The sequence below is a fragment of the Eurosta solidaginis genome, chromosome 1, assembly GCF_040869045.1.
Source record: "Eurosta solidaginis isolate ZX-2024a chromosome 1, ASM4086904v1, whole genome shotgun sequence".
NCBI lineage: Eukaryota > Metazoa > Arthropoda > Insecta > Diptera > Tephritidae > Eurosta > Eurosta solidaginis.
Window position 1 is genome coordinate 129,843,036 of NC_090319.1, and position 6,000 is coordinate 129,849,035.

Genomic DNA, 6,000 nt, shown 5'->3' on the forward strand with positions numbered 1-6,000 from the left:
AGTGTGGCTTACTCGCCACCCGCACGTAAATTTATATGTATGTATGTATTGTTGTGTGTGTTAATTTATTTGTAAGGGGTTGTGGCTCAGATAAAGGGAGCAAAGTGAAGAGTGCGCGATATAATAAAACGTCTCGAACTAGTGAAAATTACCAGTGCCAAAATTTGTGAAACTAAATTATTGTGTTCGTGAGTGGATATACGTGCAGAGTCACTGTAGTTGCTTTCAAGAAAATATTTGGTGCTTTTAAAAAGTGGGGTTATGGTACCTTTGTGTATCAAATTGCCGTGGTCGTGGGATACTCCGGATCGAAACACGCGGTAGGAGAAAAGCAATTGCACAAAACAAAAATTGAGGCACTATATCGCACAGACTGGTCACTGATAATTTTCACTTTTCACTGTTTAGGGTTCGGAGCACTGACGGCACTTTTTAAATAAAAACCTAACCACAAAAACTAACCAAAAAAAGTGGCAAGAAATATATCACTTACGTAGCTGCTGCGTGAAGCAGTGTTTGTTGTTGTATTGATGCGGTAAATTGCCTAGTTGTGTAATGCCACCAGAAATTAAAATACCACCACGATAACTTGCACCAGGAGTGTACCAACAAGCGTGTATATCACCAATAAAAGTGTTGAGTGTGTCACCACGAAATAAAAACTGGTATCACTTCTGCAGTGTATGAGTTTTAGCTTAATTTGGAAGGCGCGTATCACCAAGATGATCCAAATATATCACCAAAAAATGCGTATTACAGTGTTAAATTTAATGGATGTGGACTGTATCTGTGTATTGGCGTTGGTTCCTTTTTCTGGGAGAATGGACCATGTACAATTGTGGTGTGTCGCAAACTCGGCAAAGGAATGGAGGCACCACAGTTGGATTTGATTTGAAATAAACAAAAGAAAGAAAGGTGAGATATCTCTCGTTATAATCTTGTCTTTATTACAGTGAAAATTAAAATTAGAACAATAATTTACCTTTGTATGGAATGAAGATGGCGGGGCTTCTCGGACGTTGATGGCTGTGGCTGTTGATCGCTCGACAATCGCTGGAAAAGTAGACGGTTGCCTTATCGAGGACAACCGTTGAACCGAGAAAAAAGTATCCGGTTTTAAAGGGAAGCGTCCCCACACAGTTGTACCAGCATGCATTTATATGTGCACGGGCAACATAACCCTACCTATGTACACATATACATGCATGTGGGCGAACTAGTGGTCGATAAAGTGGTGCTAAAAGGGTGGCGCGAGTTAATATGAATTTAGGCTTCGGGCCTAAACAAAGAGAAAGAAAATTCAAATGGCGATAATTGAGCATACAATATTTTTTGGAAAAATCGAAGACGAGCATTTGTTTGTATTATCGATAGCTATCAAATAATATCAAAAATAAATTATGACGTTTTTCGGTGATCACCTTCAGAAATTTTCACTCTGTGTGTTTAAAGACATTTATTTACATTGTTATTATTACGTTATTTTATTAACATTATATAAGTATGAAATATACACACCCAGTGGTGATAAAAGTACCAAATAAAAAATACACAAAGTATTTAAAAACAGAATACATACCTACTTTCGAAAACACTTTGAAATCGAAAGCTTACATTTTGGTATCATTAAGTGCTGTACACAGATCAAAAGCAAACATTCAGGACAAATTTTGCATTTTTCTTGTGCATGAAAATAGCAGTAGGCACAAAATGTTTGTATTTCACGATGCATGGCAATTTATACATGAATATCGCTTATATAAAAATAAAACAAAATTTATGAAACTTTTTAATACCATTTCCTCGCCCCCCACAGCCGAGCTCACGATCGCCACTGTATCAAGAACGATTTAAATTGTATCCGAATTGTCAGTTTGACTATGCATATATACATATAATTGTGTACGTATGTATGCAGTTACATACGTAGTGAAAGCCTAACAGGGGTGAAAATTTTAGTTATTCGAATTTTATGCTGCATTCATGCCAACCTAGCTATCAGTTCAAATATTAAATAAATGAAGAACAAAATAAGAAGTATTTAAATAAGCTACATAATACATACATTTGTACGTACGATACATATATGCATTTCGCAGCTATAAAGGCTTCATTACTGATACTTAGCATAGACTTGACTTGACTTGGCATAAACTTGGCAACTTAGCAACGATTATACTCCACTTGGCGCATACAACCTGGCATCATAATTAGCGTTGAAATTTATTTTTAAATAAATGTCAATTTGTATGACAAAATGTCAAAATGAAATGGAAACAAACAAATGGCATCTCAAAATGTAAACGTCACTTAGAACTTACATAGAAAATCAAAATTCAACAGACTTATAAGTCAAGTTAAGTGTTGCCAAGTTTTAAGTAATCAGTAACATGCAATGTTCATTTAACAGAACTGTAAGTGACAGTTCTCAAGTCAAGTCAAGTCTATGCTAAGTATCAGTAATGGAGCCTTAAGTTGTACATGTATTAATTATGTGAACCATGAGACGTTTAGAATATTGTTCCTTCATTTCCGATTAAATTTCTTAGATTCGGAATATTGACAAAACCAAAAAGGAGGCAGCCCAGCATTGGTTTTCGATAGTATATTGGACAGGAAATTAGTATAAGCCTAGATCTATTGCAGCCAGATATCATGAATATATATAGACACATAAATACCTACTTACATACACACTTACATTAATCTAGCAAAATCTGCTAGGTGTAAAGGGGGAGGAGAGCATAAGATAAAATCAAATAAATAGGATAAGTCAAATTAAACTGAAATAACATAAAATAAAAATACCTTAGACGAAACAAAGATAAAATGACATAAAAGGAAGTACAATAAAATTGAACTAAATATACCAACAGTAAAATAAATTAGGATAAAGAAAAATTTAAAGATTATAATTAATAATAACAAATTAGAATACAATAAAAGACAAAATAAATTAAACTATACTAAGTTAACGGGGCTGATTCTGATTGACAGAAGCAATATCGAAAACCCGAACAAGACTCCAATTTGTAAACGGTTGCGAATTTCCAAATACACTCCAGTTTGGTTACATTACCACTATCTACAAATTTGTATCTTCAACAAAAAAAAAAAAAATTTTTTTTATTCTTAAAAGCTCCTAAAATAAAAAGAAATAGAATTAATTCTTACGTAAATGCTAATCCTAGCATGATAATTTTTGTTAATAATGAATGGTAAATAAATTGTAATTAGAATGGGAACGCTAACGTCTTCCTTTATTTAGATGGCATAGGGTAATTCAGGTAAGGGGCCACCGAAATACAGGTGCGTCGGTGGCCATGGATTTGAGGGTGGGAATAAAGCACCGGGTGTCGCAACACCACCCGCGGCGCACCCTATATATATTCGGCCTTTTGTTCTTCAGTTTTCAGCTTTTTTTGTCTCCCTGTTTCAGCGTTGTAACCGGTCGTATCCGGTTCGAAATTTTTTTCCTCGGTTTCCGTTATTGTAAGGTTTCAGTTGTAGTTTAAATTTAAATTCGAGTCTTATTTCCCGGTAGCTTTTCTTTTTATGCGTTTGGATGTTTCTTTAAATTTTTGAATTTTGAATTTAATTTAACGGTCTGTCCGTGACATCCGGTTCGGCCGGATTTTGTTTTAGTTTGAATTATAGCGTTTTGAGTCGTCTCTGCGCTTTTGACAGTTGATTTTGAATAGACATGATATGACCTTTTTTCTGTTTATGGCACAAGACAGCAAGGTTGGCAAGAACCCATCCCAGCCGACATGACTAGCTACTGTGCACCACAATATCCTGCCGACTGCCTTCCTTGCTGCTACCATAGAAAATGCGTTTCCATAACACTCTTTCTCCACTTTTTTGCATATTCAAAGACATCATACTTTAGCAGGTTACTAAACCATCAGCGTAAAAGCGTTGCATTTGAAATATTTTAAATTAACATGCAATAAACAACTTATTTCTCTGCAAAACTTCTTTTTACTATCTTTACGTTTATGGAAACAAAATACATACCTGCATCTAAGCTTAAATGTATTAACTTTTTTTATTATACAAGCAACCAAGCACAAAAACTCTATATCCCTACAAGACAGGTACTCGTTACCTAATCGAATACTTAATCGTCACCGAAAACTTGGTCACCAATTATCGTCTTAATCACTTTTACATTGATGTCGTGAAAAAAGTAATGCACGCGCTCTCTCAAAATAGTGTACGTGTGACTCGCTTTCTCGTTCTTACCTATTGTGTTTTCGACATTCCTTCTCGCTCGATCTTATTTACATTTTGAAGTTACTTCATTAGGTATGTTTTCGTTATCGCTAACCAAAACATATGCAACAACAACAACACGGGTAACTGGCTAGCCGGTTACCCGTAACGGTTACCTTCTGTCAATTCGCTTTTTCCATGAATGAAACGCGTCCTTTTTGTTTAAATAATATTTAATTAACAAATAATTCATATTTATAATGGTTTTTACAATTTAAGTTATTTCCTTATGACCCTAATAAACTTAACATATAAATAAATAAAATATTGATATGTACAAGCTACATAAATACTTTAACGTCCATTCATAGTCGTGCCCATTCTGCAACCTAGTTTCGAAGCTCAGAGTGATGCTGCCCAATTTTTCCCGTGCTGGTGTTTGTTCAAAATCAGATTGCATAGCCATATGAGTTTTGTAGGTAAATACCGAAATATAGGCAGCCCCAATTCGTGCTTTCAAAGTCGATTCACAGGTGATGTTGAGCAATTAGCCTTGACCCTTTCCCATAATATGCTTGGTAGGGCCATATATGAGGTAATAAAAATGCGGAGGGATAGTTGTCGCAGTTTTCCGGTTATTTGAGCAAATGTCTGTTCTTCTTACAGCCACAGCTGAAATATTTGGAATATTGCTATGCGCACATCGTCAAAATTAAATTACCAAGAATGAAAAAGAAACTAATATCAGTAAGGATAGATTAAAAGTTTTTAATATAACCGGAAAAGTGCTCTATAAATAGGACTCCACGATTAGCTCTTTTCTGAGAGTTCAAAGGCTCAAGGGACTCAATGAGATTTCAGATAACCAGAATTTTTAGTCGCCACTACTTCGTATGCGCATTTCTCTGCGCTCCCTTTCGGCATGCATCAATTTCGTCATTACTATAAAGGTCATCTTGCTCATAGCAATCCACCAATCAATTTGTCCGCACATTCGTGGAACTAAATTCCTAATAGAAGGCTCCTCTCCAAAAACTCTGTTTACAGACAGTCTTTCGCCGTAAAAACGAGGGCAGTGAAACATTACATGTTCTGCGCTTTCCAATTCGGAGGGACAGCTTGGACAGAAAGGATCCTCCTATATCCCACGCTTATGTAGATATTCTTTGAATCCACGTGACCGCTCAATATTTGCGTGAGGTGGTAATTTAGTTCGCCGTGTTTTCGCTCGTACCATTCCGCTATATTCCGGACTAGCATGAAGGTCCAGCGCCCTTTTCTCGAATCTTCTCACCGTTCTTGCCACCTAACTATTGTTCGTGACCTTGCGCTTTTCTTGGCATCTTCAGATGGTCGGCTGATTCCAATGCCATACAGATCGGCCATTTCACCTGAGAGTAGATCTACTGGGATTTTCCTGTATAAAACATGGATCGCGTCGTCGGAAACCGTCCGATAAGCACATGCTATTCGTATAGCAATAATGCGGTAGGCTGCTATTATATCTTTTCGGTGGACCATTTTAGATCCGTGCCATAGTGGTGCTGCATATAATATTATAGAGCTGGTTACGTTGGATAATAGCTGACGGGTAGCTTCGCTTGGGCCGCCGATGTTGGGCATTGTTAGCTCCACTAACACTAGCAACTTTCTCCCCCACCCCCCTGAAGTGCTCCCTAAAAGTTAGTTTTGAGTCAGTGATTACTCCTAGATATTTCAAGGAGGGCTTTGAATTTATTTGATAATCTCTTATGGTTAGGACCAACTCATCCATAGTCCGTT